This window comes from Balaenoptera physalus (assembly GCF_965194825.1).
Source record: "Balaenoptera physalus genome assembly, chromosome: 15".
NCBI classification, from domain to species: Eukaryota; Metazoa; Chordata; class Mammalia; order Artiodactyla; family Balaenopteridae; genus Balaenoptera; species Balaenoptera physalus.
In genome coordinates this window covers 3,231,958-3,253,579 of record NC_138894.1, presented here as the reverse complement: position 1 = coordinate 3,253,579, position 21,622 = coordinate 3,231,958, and the positions used below count along the sequence as shown (strand labels likewise).

At 43.2% G+C, this 21,622-nt stretch overlaps 1 pseudogene across 1 annotated transcript; it reads left to right on the top strand.

Moving 5' to 3' along the window:
* The first annotated feature begins 12,333 nt into the window (after positions 1-12,333).
* LOC309643591 (transmembrane protein 14C pseudogene) lies at positions 12,334-12,905 on the top strand (annotated as a pseudogene). Its single transcript has one exon. The product of its transcript is annotated as a transmembrane protein 14C pseudogene (transcript).
* The last annotated feature ends 8,717 nt before the right edge of the window (positions 12,906-21,622 follow it).

The window sequence follows — 21,622 nt, the reverse complement described above, 5'->3', positions numbered from 1 at the left end:
AGATTCCCCAAAGGTTGGCACTTGACTAGGTTTGCTCTATCATCCTTTACTTCTGTTTGTTTTGTTGTGAACTGTTGGAGGGCAAGTTGCTTTGTCCTGCCCTTTTCCCCCTAAATACACGGATCCCCCGCTTTCTGTGAGTTCGCTTTAAGCCACTTCGCTTTTAGAAAAAAACCTACATTAGTGCCTGTTTTCACTAACAGAAAGAAATCCTAGGATGATTTCTCACTTTTACAAAAAGGCAAAAAGTGAAAGTTGCGTCCAGGTGTTTTGCACAAGTGGCCCCGCCAAGCTCCTTCCTGGAACCACACTCAGCATCCAGCCCACAGGGCTGTGAAGCACCTCTGTGAGCATCTGTGCTTTTTCTCTTTATTTTGTGCACCAGCTAGCAAGACCTGTCCTAAGGTAACTTCTTCGGCTTACGAAAGCTTCCTTGGGAATGCTCTACTTTCAGAGAGTCGGGGGAGGGGCGGGGGAACTGTGCTTTATTTTATTTTCCTAATAACAGGGACATTCTCTTACATAATAAGGGAAATAATATTGTTATACTATGATCTAATCTCAGACTTTATTCACATTTTACCAATTGTCCTGTGAATGTGCTTTATAGCAAATAATAATGATAAACAATAAAGGCCAGGACCCGATCCAGAATCATCTGCTCTACTTAGTTATTTCTTCTCTTCGATCTCTTTAATCTGGAACAGAATTTCCTTAACCTTAACATTTCTGCAGAGTTCAGACTATTTCTTGTGTTAAGTGCCCTCCATTTGGGCTTGTCTGTTGTTTCCTCACAATCAACTTCAGATTAACCTCAGATTATGCTGTTTTCTTTTTGGCCAGAAATACCCCAGTGTTATGTCCTTCTCAGAGCATCATTTCAAAATTACGTACTGGCTTCATTTGTTCCAATACTATGAGCTTAACTTCTATTACATGGTCAAGGTGGCGTCTGCCAGGTTTCTCCACAGTGACTTTACTGTTCCTTCCTTTATAATTAAAGGTAATTTGTGCGGAGATACGTGGAGAGTATGTAAATGTTCTGTTTCTCCTCAAACTCCTACTCGCTGGTTTAAGCCTCTGATCGTGATTCTCTCCTGCAAGGACAATGATTTCCTCGTTCCATTCTCCCTTTGCACGGAGTGGTTGGCATTTTGCCACAAGGAAGAGCTTCTTTCATTTCCCCCATTTCTTGATTTCATAACAAGCTTCTGATGCCAGTGTTTTTTTTTCCTCCGTCTTTGGAAAGAGGAAACTGAAAGGTCACAGACAAAGAGAGCGGACTGTCCTGGGTCACACATCCAGTGATGGAAGAAACCTGGCAAGGTAATAACTCGGAAACCATCTCCTCGCCTGTAAAATGAGAATGATGACCCACAGGGCTGTTCAGCGTGACTTCAAAGTGCCCACCCCGATCGCACACCTAGTAACTGTTCAGTGAACGGCTGTTGTCAGGAGGGTGGAGCGTGCTGATTTCTAGATAAGAAAAGCCGGTCGTAGAGGGTGAGAGGGATGCTTGTTACAGGGGAGCAGTCCGACCCGAGTCCTCTCCTTCGGCCACTGTTTGTCGAGTGCCAGCGCTCAGCCAGCCAGCTTCAGTTCCAGACCGGCAGACAGACGTCGTGACACAACAGGTGCTTCTGTTTTTTCCACATCAGACTGAATATACAAACCCATGACAGCAGACCGTATATGACAGTAAAACTCCGCCCCAACATCTGCAGCACCCCGACCAGGAAGCCAAACCCAGCCTGTGTACAGTCAGGGCTTGATAACAGCCAACTTCTCAAATGTTTGCCCTCACTTCCGACGTACAGCATTCCTAGAAAGCCACATATGCTCCCCTAACCAACCACAGAGGATGCCCCATTTCTAGTTAGCCCATGACTACGGGATAAATTACATGCCCCTAAAATGGATACTGTAAAGCCTAACACCCTGTACCTCAGGAAGTGACTGTATTTTGAGATAGGGCTTTTCAAGAGGAGATTCAGTTACAATGAGGTCGTTAGGGTGGGTGTTAATTTAGCATGACTGCTGTCTTTATAAGGAGAGGAGATTAATGATACAGAGACCCCAGCGATACCATCTCACAGAGAAGAGACCACACGAGGACACAGCCAGGAGATGGCCGTCTACCAGGCAAGGAGAGAGGCCCGAGAAGGACCCAGCTGTGCCGACACCCTAATCTTGGACTTCCGGCCACCAGAACGTGGGAAAATAACCACCCACCCTGTGGTACTTCGGTATGGCAACTCTTGCAAACGAATACACCCACATGCAGCCTCCCCAGGCCAGCAGTCTCCAATCAGGGCATCCCTGAAACCTTCCATTTTTCCCACTATCAAGCTCTCCCACTCCTCTGCCTGCCTTTGAGTCTCTGTCAAAACCAAGCGATGATGGCTGACTCCCTCGCTACTGCCAGCTCTGAATATCAGCCTTTGCTGGTTCTCATCTGGGTGGTCTTCATTTATTTCCACACAGGGAGAGGGGAGACCCATCAGAGAGTTGCTAGGGGACACATAATTCCATCCTTAATCCTTAGGAGGATTTGGAGATGGACCGAAAACTAGTCAAGAAATTCCCTTTTTAAAAATAGTCTTACGAGAACAAACGGCCCATATGTGATGTTTCTTTGATTACCTTTCCAAAGACCTCTCCTAACAAGCAAGCAATATCATTAATTAAAACCTACCTCCACTGCTGAGTAATTTTCCCATTGATTAGCTCTGCAGTTTATCTTTCACAAAACACTCATCATTTTAAGGTGAAGCAGGCTGTACTGCACACAGTTACAACCGAGTTTAAAACAGCATTCCAGTTCAGAAGTCTAAATCCTACAGCAATTAAAAATTTTTTCAACCAGTGATAGAAATGGTACAAAACAGCTTTAGTTATAGAAACTAATGGGTAATAATTGCACTAATTTAAGAGACAGCAGAAGCATGAATGCAAAGTGGAAACTTTGGACCATTTTTAAAAACCCTATTAGTTTTTTTTTGGGCTTCCCTGGTGGCGCAGTGGTTGAGAATCTGCCTGCCAATGCAGGGGACACGGGTTCGAGCCCTGGTCTGGGAAGATCCCACATGCCGCAGAGCAACTGGGCCCGTGAGCCACAACTACTGAGCCTGCGCGTCTGGAGCCTGTGCTCCACAGCAAGAGAGGCCGCGATAGTGAGAGGCCCACGCACCGCGATGAAGAGTGACCCCCGCTTGCCACAACTAGAGAAAGCCCTCGCACAGAAACGAAGACCCAACACAGCCATAAATAAATAAATAAATAATAATAATAATAATAAAAGGGTACCATTCACATTTAAAAAAAAAACCCTATTAGTTTTTTTTAAAGAAGTACTAAGTTGTCTGATACTTCTCTTGTTCTACTCAAGCTATTCTTTCCAACATATTTCTAGGTCTCCTTTAACACAGTTCAAAATCAATACTTGCATCTATATGCATCAAAGATATTGGCCTGTAATTTTCTTTTACAGTAGTGTCTTTGTCTGGTTTTGGTATCAGGGTGATGGTGGCTTCATAGACTGTCTTTGGGAGTGTGGAAAAGAACATGAAAAAGAATGTTAATAGATGGATAACTGAATCACTTTGCTGTACGGCAGAAATTAACATTGTAAATCAACTACACTTCAATAAATAAAGTTAAAAAAAATCAATACTTGCTTCCCAAGAGAATTCTCACAGAACTGGGATGGGCGGTAAGTTATATATTCAATAGCACATACGTTTAGATAGCCATACATTTCTTAACTCAAATAGCAACAAGAGCCAAAAAGAATTGCCAGGGTAAACGGTATTACATTACATGCAAGAAATAAATTTTAAATTTTTGAGTGACTTATCTGAGGGGAACCAATTATCCTGTGACATGAAAAAATATCAGAGGGACAGATTGATCTCTTTTGCCTTTTAGTTCAGCTGTAACTTACGGTGGCAGCATTGATGTCATACTTGTTCTTCTGAAAAGGTTAGCAATTTAAACATTTTATCTTCTTTTCCTTTATAGTTTACGTGGGTTGCAGAGGATGTTCCTGATGTATTGAATCACTGAGAAATGATAAAAGGAAAAGTGATAAAAGTACACTCATGATTTTACTTTTTTTTGAGAATGATAACATCCACTTACGAGCCCTCTTGGAGGAAGAGTTCAGAGCCATCAGCGTCCTGGGTTGTCCTCATGCAGTCAGGTTGTCTTGCACGGACACCTTCCCACATGAGAGCAGGAGACCCTGAGTGTGGCTCAGGTCTGGGGGCCTCAAGACCCTCTCAAGAAGGGTCCCTGAGGTCAAAACTATCTTCGTAATAATGCTAGAGATTAGGTTCCTTTTTAACTCGCGTTCTCTCGTGAGTATATGGTGAAGTTTTTCAGAGGCTGTGTGGCGTGATTCTGCAGCAGCTCGATTGCAGAAGCAGCTGTGAAAATTCAGTTGTATTTTAAGCCAGACACTAAAGCAATTTGCAAAACTTAAAGCAATGTGACTCTTTTTCCTAGTTTTTTTGTTTTGCTTTGTCTCGGGAAACATAGTTACATTTTCACAAAAATGTGTGACTCACGTGAACAGGTGATAGCTTATTATTATTGTTATTTTTAAGTGAATTCAGTGTTTTAAAATTTTCTTAGTTTTAATTATGGGAAATAAGCAATAGATATAACCCACATAAATAAATATGGTTGAAATGCATAGGTGTACCCATATAAATAAAAGCTCTCTGGGATCCTCAATAGTTTTTAAGAACAGAAAGAAGTCCTGAGATGAAAAAGTTGGAGAATCCCTCTGCTGGAGGGTTGGAGCCTGTTTGCCCATGAAGACGTTCTCGAATGCGGGGCTCCCTGGCTGGCGGACAGCAGCCTGAGCTCCACCCGTCTGTCTTCCGCTTCAGCGCTCCCCCCAGCCCCCCGGAAGCGCCCCGGACCCTGCCTTCGCCCCTCCAGGCTGGCCTGCTGCGTCCCCTCCCCCGCTCCCTGTGCCTTCTCCCTGGTGTCCGCCCGCCGCCCCCTCCAGCCCCTTTCTTCTCATCCTTCGCATCTCAGCTTAGAGAAAACTTACCGACACCCCAGACCAGGCTAAGTCCTTTAAAGATATAACTTCATGGCACATAGTGTTTTTCTTTCGTCACACGTAACAAAACTGTAATTACAGTGATCAACTACTGTACAGTCTGATCTTCCTGATCTCAGAGGAACAGCAGTGAGCGGTCCTGAAGGGAGATTCAGTTCCCTGCCCAGGAACTGAATCTGGAGAGCCTGGATGAAAACCAGGAATCCTAGCCACTAGACCACGAGGGGCTAGAGGCTAGAAGTCAAGTTTCCCTGGCTCTTACCTCTGTTTGAAAGCAAGAATGTTTCAAGGAGGCAAAAACTGTAAAAACAGGTACAAAGCTTACTGTTAGAGATACAGCACAACGTATGGGAGCGCACACAGAGAAGCAGTTTGTTTAGTTAAGACAGAAGCAGGGCAGAGATACCCACCCGGAGAGGAAGGGTGTGGGCGTCCCCCCTAATGAGAAGGAGCCCAGTAAATAGGTGATTAAAATCACTTATATAGGACAGTCCTTCCAGGTCTTTGTTTACCTTTGGCCAATTATCTTGTTTCTTTTTTCACACCTGACGGGTCCTAGGACCCTCCCCAAAATGTGTGTGCAACTTTTTGCTAAGATGGATCCCACCACAGTGGCCTGTGGGTGCATGTCCACACTTATTATGGGGTGGCGCCCCCCTCCCTTTTTGACCCCCAAGGAGCCTTCCTGCGCATGTGCAGACAGGGAAGTTTTCCTTGACCTCAGGAGTGCTCATCTTATCCCTTTACTTCAGCAGAGCTCAGCTTCTGCCTTGGAAGAAGCTTTGTCCTCGGAGTGTCTGGGTGAGAACAAAGCTTCAGTGTTACCCCACTTGACAAACACCAGCTGTCCGGCCCAGGGGCCCATCTATCTCCTACCTCATTCCTACCTCTAATTTATCCCCAATTCAATCTGTCTTTCACGGCCACCACGTTGGGTTCCTAAAAAAAAAATATATATATATATATATATATATATATATATAATTATATGTGCATTTATTTATATACTTATGAAGGCATTTATTTATATATTTATATTTAGATATTTGTTTACATTAAATATATACTATTCATGTCTATTATGTTTATATTATACACAAATATAAACTTATCTATCTCCATGCATAGATGAATCTACATATCAATATTATATAAACATTTATGTACAGATTTGCCAATCTGCCTTTCCCTCTCTAAGGCCATCTTTGGTTCTTTAATGCCTTCAGAATAAAAGGTAAACACATTTAAAGTGGTGTTCAAAGCCTTCATCTGCTAATTCAAACCTCATTTCCCAGCCTATTTTCTGCAAAAAAAAAGGAAATGCAATTTTGTCCATATTGGGAAAAAAACAAAATTTGTTCTTTATTAAATAAAATATTCCATTTCACTGTGTCTTTATTCTTTCCCTAATTAGACCCATGATTCTCAAACTGTGTGGAGGTGACCCGGACAGCACAGAAACTCACTGAGAGGCTGCAGGATAGTTTAAAATTTCAAGGGAAACACAGTGATACTTGATGCCTGTGGGATAACACGGTTTGACAGCCTCAACATTACAGCGTGCTACACTGTCACTGGCGATATCATATCTCTTAGAAACTGCGGTTCCAGAAGTTGTTGTGATTAAAAGTAAGTATCATGTGAGAACCAAAGTGGAAACAGAAATGGAGACAGCCTCGTTCCGTCTGATCCCAAGCTTGGGAAGCCACGCAGCTGCCAACAGGCACACACATTATTAAGTAACGTGGATATTTAGGAACGAAGCAAAAGTATTTTTCTCTTCAATCCATAGGTATTGTTTTTCAAATAGTTACACTCGGTTCTCAGTTATTTGTAGTAGTAATGTTTTAGAATGTCCCCATGAACCGTGGATTAGCAATACTGAATCACAGCGCCATGTGAAACACAGGATTGGGTCTTGCAAGTTCCTGACCACAACATTTTCATGAGCTGATCAATTGATAACCTTTATTTATTTATTTATTTATTTATTTATTTATTTATGGCTGTGTTGGGTCTTCGTTTCTGTGCGAGGGCTTTCTCTAGTTGCGGCAAGTGGGGGCCATTCTTCATCACGGTGCGCGGGCCTCTCACTATCGCAGCCTCTCCTGTTGCGGAGCACAGGCTCCAGACGCGCAGGCTCAGTAATTGTGGCTCACGGGCCCAGCTGCTCCCCGGCATGTGGGATCTTCCCAGACCAGGGCTCGAACCCGTGGCCCCTGCATTGGCAGGCAGATTCTCAACCACTGCGCCACCAGGGAAGCCCAATTGATAACCTTTTAAATTTGTGTTTCTGTTTAAAGACATCTGGTATAATATATATTGTCGACCCATTAACATTGAAGCACAGCTGAGTGCGTCAGGGCACACGCCTGAAGGAAGCAGTGTCTCGCACATGTTTTTAGTTTTCAAAAGTTTGCCTATAATGTGTCTTAGCATGTGTTTCTTTGGTTTTATTCTGTTTGAAGATTGCTCATTTCTTGATGTGTAGGTTTACACTTTTTGGCAAGTTTAGGAAGTGTTCAGTCTTCATTTCTTTACGTATTTTTTATTTCCATCCTCTTTTTGATCTCCTGGGATTCCAATGACATACACGTTAGAGCTTTTGTTATAATCCCACATGTCCCTGAGACTCTATTCAATTTTTTTCCATCTATTTTCTCTCTGTGTTGTTTAGATTTGGTAATTTTTATTCTTCCATCTTCAAGTTCACTGATTGTTTCTTATTTCCTCTCCATTCTGTTGTTGATCCCATCACTGAGCTTTTTATTTTGGCTATTTCATTTCTTAGTTCTAAACTTTTTACTTGGTTCTTCTTTATATCTTCTACATCTTTTCTGAGATTTTCAATTTTAAAAAGTTGTTTCGACTTTTTCATATTTGGTCAACAAAGCATTTTTATGATGGCTGCTTTAAATCCTTGTCAGATAATTCTAACATCTGTGTCATCTTGTGTTGATGTCTACTGATCATCTTTTCTCATGTAGTTTGAGATATTCCTGATGTTTTGTATGAAAAGTGATTTTTTAAAAATTAAAACCTGGATATTTGGGGCAGTATATGGTTCAGGATCTAATTTTAAGTCTAGTGTTTTGGTAGGGCTCCTCTGACACCACTCCAGCGGGGGTAAGGGGATGTTACCTTGTGACTTCCAGGTGGTAGTGAAAGTCTAGATTCTCCACTTGGCCTCCTTGGGGGCAGGGTTTGACTCCTTGGATTTCTGGGTTGGGGGTGAGGGTTTAGTCCCCCTAGGACTCTTGCTGATACCACCTTGGTACCTGGCATACTGTTCTTTCTTGGTGTATTACAAATGATAGATCTAAAATATTTCTCTGTCAACAATCAACTCACAAGGCAAGAGGGAAACAATGTATTTAGGCCAGATAACTATCCTGGCTGACTCTTTCTTGAGAGAATAAGACGGTGCTATGAACAGAGAGAGCTTTTGCGAATGCAGAGCTAGCAGCCATTAGGCAGAGGGGAGGTTCTTCTTACAGATAACTTTGCCAGTTGTTTTAGTTTGGTTTCCCCAGAAGCAGACCTTGAGACAAGTGCAAGTTTTTCTGGAGGAGAGCCCAGGAAACATCAGTAGGAGGGGGCTTGGGGAAGGAAGGCCTGTAAGCAGAGGCAGCCAATAAAGAGTGCATTGTGAAGAAGATAACCAGTGTGGGCGCTCAGAGCTCAATCCTGCAGGGGTCCCGTGGGCACCAGCAGAGTACACTCAGCTCAGAGCATGATGGAGCCAGGGCTTTTAGGCTTTAGTTCCTCCCAGCCTCTGTTCAAGGGCTGCGTGGGGGTGGGGGGGGGAGGGGGTGTTAATTCCTTGATGCTGCCTAACGAGACTCCAGCTGCCAGAAGAAGTCCCCAGGCACAGGGATGAAGCGGTGACGGTTGGAAGTCAGCCTGCTGCGCTGACACAGCCAGGTCTGATGGGTACGAGCAGAGCACCAACAGCATCATTGCCACCAGCCCAGTAGGCACCTAGAAGGGACCTAATGCTGCACTGGCACATTTTGGCACAATCTGAAATACCCAATGAAGAAAATGCCTCTTTTAGCTGGGGCCCTCCCTCCATGTTTTTTTCTTCTGCATTTGTTGCAGGAACACAGTTCGGCAGGATGCTTATCTTCCCTGGGTCTTGTTTCAGCATCTCCACTGCCCTTGTGAGAACTTTCCCTATTCCCATCTTCTTTGAGGACAGGTCCCAGGGCTCCCCTTTCTAAGGCAGCTTCAGACAAAGCCACGCTGAGAAGTTACCACTCCAGGCTGAGAAGGGAAGGAACGCGTGTCTAAGGGCAATTCCAGGCACCAGAGCGGCTGAGAGAGGCTGCCCGCTGCAGGGTGGGAGGGGAACACCGGTAAGTACAAATGGGTCCCCTCCTACAGCTGTTCTGGAAACAGTCTCCTTCTGGCTTCGGTTGAAGGACAAGTAGCTCCCCTGCGAAGATCTGATTCAACAGGGGAGCCGTGTGAATGAGTAAGTTCACACTAGGTCCTGGTGTTCTAACACAGATCCCTGAGAGGCAGAGGTCTGTCCTTTCCTGAGCCACTGAATGCTTTGGTGGGAAGTAATTTTGAGCTGCCACACTCGGGCATTGTAAGAATCAATTGAAAATATAATTGTTTAATTTTCCCTATAATCAATGGGATCCTTTCCTTGCTGGGAACGATGTGACGCTTTACAAGAGGGAAGTACTATTTCTGCTCCTTGGTTGCCAGAAGCCTTAGAAAAATTGTAAAAATATGAAGAAGCCAATTTAAATGTATGGAGGAGACTCTGTCCTCTATTTCCTGAAGGGAATAATAGCAATTTTACCCATTCTCCTTGTTTTATCTTGGCCTGTAATATAAGAATATGAAAACCAAACAATGGAAATACTTTTAAATGCCTTAAGCGCATCTGTCAAAATACTCACATGGTTAAAAACTCCACGTAAGAAATCTGAAATTCTATTTGAAGATAAAAATTCCCTTTGAAATGCTCTTGCTCTACCACTTCTAGTGGCCGTCAAAAATGACATTGCTTTTGACTTAAGAAATAGGATTCAAAGCCAGTCTGGGAAACCAGGCCAAGACTTTCCCCAAATCTGGCTTAGCGTGAAAGAAAATATTTTTGGATAAGCACCAAGCATTTTGTTGGATATTCTTTTAATGTCAGACCAAGCATTAATACAAGCAAGAAGTTGTTTTTAGGTATAGACTTCCTATAGCCAAAATTTTGAATGATTCCACAAATGAAGTTTTTTATTTAGCGTTTATATTAGTTTCCTAGGGCTGCGGTAACAAATGACCAGAAACGTGGTGACTTACAGCAATAGAAATGTATTCTTTCCCAGTTCTGGAGGCCAGAAGTCTGCAATCAAGGTTTGGGAAGGGCCTCTCTCGCTCTGAAGGCTCTGGGGGAGGTTCCCTCCTCACCTGTCTCAGTTTCTAGTGGCTTCAGGTACTGCTTTCTGTGGCCACATCACTCTGATTACTGTCTCCACATGGCCGCCTCCTCTGTGACACTGGTCATTGGATTTAGGGCAGATAATCCAGGATGACCTTGAGATATTTAATTCAACTACCTCTGCAGAGACCCTTTTCCCAAACAAGGTTACATTCATAGGTTCCGGGGGTTAGGACTTAGACATATCTTCTTAGGGACCACCGTTCAATCCACTAGGGCATCTCTCTCTTTTTTTTTCAAGATATGTGTCACTGGATTAAAATTGTAGTAAAATTAGGCTATATCAGAAAATCAAACACCTTTTCATTCTTTATTTACATTTCCCCTTTCCAGCATTTCTGCGCTTTGAGAACACGACGTTGCTTAAAGACTTACAAATCCGTCTGAAGGTTTCCCAATGCCTGCTGTTCTCTGCTGGTGCAGCAAGCACCCTGCAGGCGGCAGGCAGCAAGGGCTCCAAGTTCTGAGTTGCGATCCGGGGCGGGGTGGCGGTGAGGCCTCCGCGGACGCCCCTCAAGGCTGATTGGCTGGTCCAGTGTCACGTGACTGCCCCACTGCCTCTGCGGGGGCCTGGGGAGCGCGTCCGGATGCTGAGCAAGGAGAACACGGGTGTCCCCAGGTTCTGAACACAGTTCTCAGGTGAGGGATCCAGGGGAAGAGAGGGGGTCAGTTGCCAGAAGAAAAGTAAGGGAGAGACTTTTCCGAGCGGCACCGAAACCAAACTCCCTAAGTTGATCTGCTCTTTCCCATGTGTTGAGACCCTGTTTCCTTGGCATGTCTACACGGCCTGACAGTAATTCCTTTCTGGGGCTGTAGACACCCCAGGCCACCACTTCACTCTCCAAGGAATAACTCTGATGCCATATGCACAAATGAAATTCTGAGGACTGGGCTTCTCGTGCAACTCGCCAAGGGGGAGAGAATTCAGCAGTGGGGCTGACATAATTTTGTGGTTCGCTTGGCTGTAAATATGAGAGCTGCCGTTCTGGCTGCATATTTCTGTGCCCTGTGAGCTTTCTAAGGCAGAACCAACACCCCCGGTTCTGCTCGTACTGCAGGATTCATGCTTCTCATTGCCTTTTACAATTCTCGAGGATTAACTTAATTAGAGCCCTTCTGGTCCTATCACACTGTACAGACATGCTGCTTTGGGTCACCCCCTGCACCTGGTGACAGTGCGGGGGGTGTCACTTTTTATAGGGCAGGAAATTACCTTAAGAAACATCTCTTTACCCCATTACCCCTGTTACTGCTGCTTATAAACATTCTTTTTTTTTTTTTTAAGTATATGGAAATACAGTTTTAATACCTAAGGGAAAAAGTGGGGCTGAAATGTTTTAAAAGGTGGATTGTTAAAAAAGAAGTGGATCAGGATTCCCAAATATTTGTGTAATGAATATGTTATGATTGTTAATATCACATTTTATTATAATTATGTATTCACATGCATTGTTTCTTCAGCTGCATGTTAAGTGTTGTGAGGGCAGGATTGTGTGTCAGTAATCTCAGTTTTTGGCACAACGCATGCTGAGCTAAGTTTATTGTTCTAGATCAAGGCTGCCCAACAGAGCTCTCTGCAAAGATGGAAAGAGCCTGTATCTGTGCTGCCTGACACCATGGACAGTAGCCAAAACAGGTGGCTCTTGAATCCTTTGAAAGTCCTGTTGTGATTAAGAAACTGAATTTTAAATCTAATTTATTTTTAATTACCATAAATATAAATTGAAATGGCCACATGTAAAACAAGGAGGAATGAGGAAATTGATGAGTAATAGAATTAGAAAAAAATATTGTTAAACTTTGTGGCAGAGACAGTAGGTTTCCTAGGCTTGTGCACCCTCGTCGGCAAATGCAGACCTTCGGGAAGGAGGTGAAGGCCTTGTGTGATCTTCCGTTTGGACGGAGTGAAAGAGAACAATGCAGAAGGACTCTGGCCCACTAGTGCCTTTACATTGGATTGGCTTTGGCTATGTAGCGCTGGTTGCTTCCGGCGGGATCATTGGCTATGCAAAAGCAGGCAGTGTCCCATCCCTGGCTGCCGGGCTCCTGTTCGGTGCATTAGTGAGCCTGGGTGCCTATCAGCTGTCTCAGGATCCAAGGAACATTTGGGTTTTCTTAGTTACATCTGGAACCTTGGCTGGCATTATGGGAATGAGATTCTACCACTCTGGAAAATTTATGCCTGCAGCCTTAATTGCAGGTGCCAGTTTGCTGATGGTCGCCAAACTTGGAATTAGTGCGTTGGGTAAACCCCATCAGTAGAAGTCATGGCCCAGCTTGGACTCATGAAGAATTTTTAAATTTTCACTATTTTTAGCATATTAAGATAAATAAGTACAGCATTTTCACATATTCTGACATTTTACTTAAAACAAAAACAAACCAAAAAAACCCAACTTTGCAGAGAAAAAAGTCAGTTATTATCATTACAACCCTAAAGAGGTGGGTAGAGTGTAACACAAGCGCTTCTTCCTATAGTAGAAGCATACAGTTTGATTCTTGTATGTTGGTGTTATCTTTTCTTTCTGAATCTGTAGGTGAAATCTCCAGGGATAAAATGTAAGGTGTCACCATTGGGGCCTCTGATAAACATCTGGATGCTGAGAACACATGTTAGACCAATGAAATCAAACTGAATATTAATATTTATTAATATTAAAATATTAATATTTTTTTCTTTGAATTTAATATTTGTTAGTTTGATTAATATGTGCGTTGGTGTGTTTTTCCTAGGGTTTATGCTGTATGGGACTCTCTGTGCTTCCTGGACTTGGGTGACTATTTCCTTTCCCATGTTAGGGAAGTTTTCCACTATAATCTCTTCAAATATTTTCTCAGACCCTTTCTTTTTCTCTTCTTCTTCTGGGACCCCTATAATTCGAATGCTGCTGCATTTAGTGTTGTTCCAGAGGTCTCTGAGATTGTCTGCAATTCTTTTCATTCTTTTTTCTTTATTCTGCTCCTTGGCAATTATTTCCACCATTTTGTCTTCCAGCTCACTTATTCATTCTTCTGCCTCAGTTATTCTGTTATTGATTCCTTCCAGTGTATTTTTCACTTCAGTTATTGTGTTGTTCATCTCTGTTTGTTTATTCTTTAGTTGTAGATCTTTGTTAAACATTTCTTGTATTTTCACAATCCGTGCTTCCATTCTGTTTCCGGGATTCTGGATCATCTTTACTATCATTACTCTGAATTCTTTTTCAGGTAGGTGGCGTATTTCCTCTTTATTTATTTGGTCTTGTAGGTTTTACCTTGCTCCTTCATCTGTGGCATAATTTTTTGCCATCTCATTTTTTTTTTTTTTTTGTGAGTGGGATTGTGTTCCTGTTTTACTGGTTGTTTGGCCTGAGGCTTCCAACCTGGAGTTTGTAGGCTGTTGGGTAGAACTGGGTCTTGGTGCTGAGATGAGGACCTCTGTGAGACCTCACACTGATGAATATTCCCTGGGGTCTGAGGTTCTCTGTTAATCCAGTGGTTTGGACTCAGAGCTCCCACCACAGGTGCTTCTGCCCGACCCCAGGCTCTCGAACCAAGATCCCACAAGCCGCGTGGGGTGGCAAAAAAAAAAAAGAACAATAACAAAGTAAAAAATAAAATTAGACTAGGAAACTAACAGATATGTTAGAAAGAATGCAAAAATAAAAATACAGATGAATCAACAACTGGAAAGTACATCATTAACACAATAATAAAAAAGAGGAGGAGGGAAAAGAAAAAAAAAAAGAAAAAAAAGGGGGGGGGAAGGCCTTGGCTGTGGAGGATGGGGCCTAAGCAAGGGCGAGGTTTGGGCTGTGGGCGGGGCCAATGCTCAGGACCCACAGGGCTGGAAAAGGCCCTGGGGGTGTCAGGGGTGGGGCTTAGGCTCAAGGAACAGAAGGGGCCCAGGCATGCCCCCCACCCCTGGTCTCAGAGGGCAGGGGACCTCACCTGGGAGCCCAGCAGGCTTCCTGGGCTTGAGTGGGAGGGACAAACGCCCTCCTCTCCTCTCCTGCTCCTTTGGTCCCGGAGGGTCCCTCCCGCCTGCCTCTCCTGATCTCCTCGGACTCAGAGCCGATGACCTTGTGTGGCCTCCACTTCTCCTCCCCCCTCAGTCCCCCCACATCCTACTGGTTCACTTTGGGGTTCCTCCCGTCTCCTTGGGCATCAGAGTCTGCCACCAGCGGCCGGCAGGTGCCCTAGTCGTGGGGAGACGCCAACTCCGTGTCTTCCCACACTGCCATCTTGACTCTGCCTTCTCCGGTGATGACTTTTTAGATACAAAATGAAAAGCATAGGGCTTCCCTGGTGGCGCAGTGGTTGAGAGTCTGCCTGCTAATGCAGGGGACGCGGGTTCGAGCCCTGGTCTGGGAAGATCCCACATGCCGCGGAGCAACTAGGCCCGTGAGCCACAATTGCTGAGCCTGCGCGTCTGGAGCCTGTGCTCCACAGCAGGAGAGGCCGCGATAGTGAGAGGCCCACGCACTGCGATGAAGAGTGGCTCCCACTTGCCACAACTAGTGAAAGCCCTCGCACAGAAACGAAGACCCAACATAGCCATAAATTAAAAATAAATAAATAAATAAAATGAAAAGCATGATTCATGAAAGAGAAAAAATTATTAAGGTGGACTTCTTTAAAATTAAAATAAAATTAGCTTTGTGAACGACACTGTAAAGAGAATGTAAAGACCCCCTGGGAGAAAATCTCTACAAAACACCTATCTGATAAAGAACTGGTATCCAAAATATTCACAAACTTTTAAAACTTAACAGTAAGAAAACAAGGAATCCAATTAAAAAAATGGGCCAAAGTTCTGAACAGAATTCATCATTGCTGCTGCTGGTGGTGGGTCTCTGAAAAAGTTTTCTTCTTTATTAAAAAGTGGTGCAAAGGAGGACCATTCTCTCCCCAGGTCTTGGCTACCGCTGTGTGAAGATGGAATGCTCACTTCAGCGAGTTGTAATCTTTTTGCTGGGAGAGGGGCTTGCCTTGAAGTCGATGGCTCCCGACTGATCAGGGCGGTGGTTGCCGAAGGTTGGGGTGACTCTGGAAATTTCTTAAAATAAAACAACAATGAAGTCTGCCAAAAAAAAAAAGATGGAATGCTCAGACCTGCTCAGCCTTTCTGCAGTCATGAGGGGACAAGCATGAGGGTAAAAGACAACCAAATGGTAAAACAGAAGGTGGAAATAACATGGGTCTCTGGGGAAGTTGTGACTCTCAGTTTTCCAATTGTCAAACCACCTGACCCCTGATTCCTCATTACGTGGCATAATACATCCATTTATTGTTAAAGACAAACAATTCAAAGCATAATGATTTGAACCATTTTTGAAAAAATGGCTTATGTTGCCTTGGTTGCTTAAGTTAGAAAAACATCGTCATCATACACTAGCAGGTTCAGAGCTGTGAAGTGTCAGGGTGGCTGCTGGCCTAGGTGTTGCTTCCAATCCCTTCTCTAGCTGAAGGGATGATTCTGGCGCCTCCTCCTGCTTTCTTTACAAATGGGGGAGGTCGGATGACAGTGTTAAACATAGTTCTCTACTCGCATTGCTTTTGTTGTCTAATTGGTTATAGTGAGCTGGAATTCTACCTTCTCCAGGTCAAGGAACTCCTGTTTCCAAGCTTTACATGAATTGTGAAAGTCTGAGGTTGATATCAATATTTGAAAGACATTTGCAGAAAAGATAGATAGTTACGGCATTATAATGAAATAAGGTTCTCTCTAAAAGGTCAAACCAGAAGGTCTCAACCTTAGAATGAAAAAACTTGTATTAATGTATTACAGGGTAAAAATACTAAATGGTAGAGCACCACATGCTAACACTTAAAAAATGTTTTAGTAGGACCTACTGTAGAGCACAGGGAACTCTAGTGAGTTCTCTGTAATAACCTATATGGGAAAAGAATCTGAAGAAGAATAGATATGTGTATATGTATAACTGAATCACTTTCCTGTATGCCTGAAACTAACACAACATTGTAGATCAACGGTACTCCACTATAAAATAAAAATTAAAAAAAAAAAGTTTTAGTTGCCAGGATCATGGTGAATAAAGTAAGTAGTAGAATCCCTCTCTTCTCTGCATTTTTTCTGTGTCCTTCTCAATTTATTCATTATTGCTGACAACTAATAACTAAGCAGTGGGATTGTGAGTTCTGAGATGTATGAAAACAGAAGCAGAGGAAAAGAACAGCTGAAAATGTTCATGGTCATCAGATGGTTTTTATCTGCATTTATAAACGGGAGCCATGAAAAAACCAAGACCAACAGGGCACAGGCTCTGTCCAAGAGCAGTAAGCATCCTGTAAACGGTAGTTATTCAACTAGTCACGTGTTGAGTGGATGGAAGGGATCCCTGGACAGAACACTCTAGACTGGAATGCCGCCGGTTTTCAGAGACTGAGGGGACATGTTCCACATGGCCGTCCTCTCCAGGACCAGCCCGTCCACACGGATTGAGGTATGTCGATTGGGTAAGTGGATCTCTGTGGGTCTCAGTGACCTCATCTAGTAAGTGGGACTGATTTCATAGGTTGTCATAGGACATGGGACTAAATGCATAGATAGGACTATGGACTAAATGCATAGGACTAAATGCATAGGACTAAATGCATAGTCATAGGACTATGTCATAGGACTAAATGCATAGATGTAAACATGAAGTGCTTAGAACAGTTCTTGATATACAACAGTCACTCAGTGAGTCATAGCTACTCTTAGCAGTAGCATTAGTAGTATCATAGGAGCAGTACAGATCACATGCCGGGGGTGTTTTGAGGCTTAATGAGGTGAATTACTTGGCCCACACCTGTTGGCGTGAATCCTGAGATGTTGGCTGTCAGTCTGTCTTTGGTGGTGTGTCCTAGTTCACCTCCTGTCTCCTTGCTGGAGGACAGGCCAGCCCCCGAAGTGCTCTCCCCACTGCTGTCCCATTTCTCTGTAACTCTGCGCCATTCTGTGACGTAAGACGCTTTGACTTTTTAAAAAAAGTTTTATTGGAGTATAGTTGATTTACAATGTTGTGTTAATTTCTACTGTATAGCAACGTGATTCAGTTATACATATGTATATCTTTTTCATATTCTTTTCCATTATTCTTTTTATCCCAGGATATTGAATATAGTTCCCTGTGCTATATACAGTAGGACCCTGTTGTTTATCCATCCTTTATATAATAGTTTGCATCTGCTAACCCCAAACTCCCAATCCATCCCTCCTGCATCCCTCCTCCCCCTTTGGCAACCACAAGTCTGTTCTCTGTGTCTGTCAGTCTCTGTTTTGTAGATAAGTTCATTTGAAGACACTCTGACTTTTATGTAAGAAACACAGGGCAGTTTTAAGAGAATTTTAGCTGTGAAGAGGGATCCACTCATCAAAAGGTTGTGTTTGATGTCTCCAAAGACCTGAGTGTTTCACTTCATGACAATTCAATGACAGGTAATTTGCTTGATTTTTCTTTTTCAGTTTCCGTCCAGGTGTTTGTCTCGGCTCCACAAGGAGAGTGTCTGAATGTTGCTCCCTTGTCAGTGTCGAAAGCTATTTGCGATTATACTTGAAATCAAGTAACAAAGATGTATTCTTCTGTAGCTCTTCCTCTCACTACCCAATCATAGGAGTATTCTTGAAGACTTTGTGTTTTACAAAACGAGCCACAGTCATCAGGATGGTAACTTACATCACGTGAATCACGAGTCCCAGGCAAGCCTGAGCCTCTGCGTTCTAATCTTATCTCAAACATACCTGAGAGGTATTGTTTGCAATATTCTTTCCCTACTTCCTCTGTGTTCATTTGAGCCACGAAATGAGGTTATGAAGAAAGAAAAATTAGGTAAGAAAAAAGCTAAAAAAAAAAAAAAGACTAGAAATGAGATGGTATACTTGAAAATTATAATGTATGTCCACAAAATGGTAAAAATCCAGGGAGACTGGTTTTTTTTCCCTCTCACGCTCAAGCCTGTCTGTCTTCATTTGGAACAGTGAGGCTAAATCATGGTTAAACAGTAAATGCAAATGTCATGCTTGCTGACTTCATTTAGCCTCGCTGCATTTATTAAAGCTTATGTTTAACATCTTGGCTATCCAAAATATAACATATGGACATGTGGGTGAGAGTGCTATAAGAACCTTTGCTTGTGCAGTCTTTGATTGCAAAGGCTTCAAAATAACCTGAATGTTAAATTGCTATTTTTTAAGAAAATGACTTTTTAAACCTCTAGGAAAAACACCATAGCCAAGAATTTCTTCAAGTCTCCAGGACAGGCTAACAGGGCCAGGAGACCTCTGGAGAGCTGGTGGCGGGGAGATTGTGAGATGCCCGAGCACAGGAGAGGGTCTGGGGGCAGGGGCAGAGTCAGTGCAAAGACTTCCTAAGAGGAAGCGTGAGAGCTTCGCTGCCCTTGAACTCTAACAAGGAATTTGTTCCAGCCATTTGTGTGTGTGTGTGTGTGTGTGTGTGTTTAAAACTTGAGAAACAAACAAACAAAACCAAACAACCTCTTTATCAGCATCTCAAAAGGAAAACCTCCACTGGCACACTTGGGAATCTAGCCATTGTTTCTGCACTGCCTCTAAAAAGTTTGCATCTTTTGAAAGGAGACAGCTAATGAGCTTAGGTCAAAATCCACTGGAGAACAAATGAACTTTTATCATCTTTTTAGTGTATATTTTGAGTCAGTTATATTAACAGGCTTTGTGTGTGTGTGTGTGTGTGTGTGTGTGTGTGTGTGATTTTGATTCCCCAAATCTTCATGCTTCTTTTTAATGAAATCTGTATGAAGAAAGACTGTGGCCAGGAAGAAAAGATAAGAAGGTCTGCCAGAAATAGAGGACATAGCAAGTTGTGTGAATGTTGTGGATCAACGTTCATTCCATTTTAAAAGTTCAACCTCATCTTAGTGAGAACTTGAAATCTAGAACTTTTATACTCCTTTAAAATGTGTTTAAGTAATAAAAATAGTCTGTTTTAATTATAGAAAAACTATATTCTCTGCTTTTGAAATAGATGGAACCGTTTTAACACGAAGACTTCTTTCTTTACAAACGTGCAATGGGTTGCATTTCGCTGAGATCATGAATGTAATTTCAGTGCAGTTGTTAATCCAAGCTGTTTAATTGCATCGTGCAAGGTTTCTTCTCATCTTTGGGTGACAGATTTCAGGAGTTAAGAGAATATCAAACATCATGTTGTGAATGGAGGCTAGGGTTGTTTGGTCACTGCGGGTCATTGTTGTAAATACACACAGGACCTGTCCTGAGACACTGGCTCTAGTCCTGGAACTGAGCCCAGGGCTACTGCAAGTGGGTAGACCTGGACTTGACATTGTCTTTTCCTCCCAGGAGCCTTGTGTTCTCAAACAAGACAGTTTGCAAACTTGCGTCACTGTTTCTTTAGGTGTAAAACAGAAATGATAATGCCTGCTTTGTAGGGCTCTTTGAGCATTAAGTGAGGTGGTCGGAGCCTCACTCATGGTCGTTGTGGAGACTGAAGACCAAGGTACCTTCTGCTTCTCCCTGGGCAGGCTCTTCACCCAGCCTCCACTTTCCTCTTCCCTAACTGATGTGAAAATTTGCGCTTCCTGCCTTTGTGAATGCAGGCAACAAATCACATCGTCTTTGAGACTGGTCCAGAGACAGAGCCTTGGGCTGAAGTATTGTTGGATTTGTTGGATGTTTCTAATGCTCGTATCCCTTTGAGGTGTCGACATTCTATGTCAAAGGTAGGTCTATGGCTGGTCTCAAACTCCAGCCCTCTGTCTGTTTTTGTGAAGGAAGTGGTATTAACACAACCATGCTCATTTGTGTTCTGTTGTCTAGGGCTGCTCTGTCTGACAAGGGTAGAGTTGAGTAGTTGCACCAGAGACCCCGTATCTTGCAAATGGAAAACTGACCATCTGTCCCTTTAAGGAAAACTTTGCAACCCCTGGTATGTTAAACACATACCTGCTACCTGCTACCTCGGCCGGGTCATTGCTGACTCATGTGTAGCTCTTTCTCAGATGGGAGTCGACAGCCTAGGAAACATCAGTATCAAGCCCTACTATGAGCCAGCTCCTATGCTACATACCAGGGATGTAAAGATGAAAGAACCCAATTATTGCCCTAGGGTCTTTCTAGCTGGGTGGTGGACGCCTAAGAAAACAGGCAGCTGCACACACTACGGGAAGAGCTATGATGTAGGAAGACATAGGCGCTTCACGAGGACTTGGGACCATGGTCAGTCCAGTTGTGTTGCTACCACAGTGAGTGGTCCAGTGTGTACGTCTATACTTCTGTTCTCAGAAAATTAACCGTTGCTTGAGGGATCTGATATTAACTCATGAAACCCTAGCAAGACCGGGGACAGTAGTTACTTAACTATGCATCAGACAGAACATGGAGTTTAAGGTCATGGGCTCTCGTAGGCTGTGAGGGTGATACTGAAGGCAAGCGGAGAGCTGAGTGTGCTTAAAAGATCTGCACCAGCTTCAAGGAAGAGGCAGGATGTGGATCAGAGCTGACCCTCAGATATCTCAGTTTTTGCCTCTCATTGTGGATTTATTACTTACTCAGCTCTTGGTCAGATTTTTTTGATAGCCAGACCTTGGAAGAAACAGAGACAGACAACACTGTATTTAGTAAATATCAACTTTACAAATAATCTCCTAAGATGGGTTCCTTCATGGTTACCTGACATGTCTGTTTTGTCATGATTGTTTCCATAGGGGATATTTCCTGACCTTGACTTTAAGTTTCAATGACACTGAGTAACTTACGATGTCCTTCTCAAAGGACAAAAATGTACTGATTAAGTCTCTGCTTGCCCTACTCAAATCCTTTCTGATTTTATAGGTATTTATCATCTTCACTCCCAAACTTTTTTTTTTTTTTTCTTGTGGTAGTAAACAAAGGTCACTGAATGAAAACAAACAGAGGCTATTTTTTTATGGCTGGGAGTTAGGCACTGTCACTTGTGTTTCGGCAGAGACTCAAGACTCAAAGGCAGAGAGAGGAATGGGGAAGATTTATGGTGGAATAAAGTGCAGGGCTTGGGTGCTCTGAGAGAGGCTGTGGGGCGCACATATGTGACATTTTCTTTATCGGCTCATCCATCGGTGAACACTTTCCACGTTGTGTC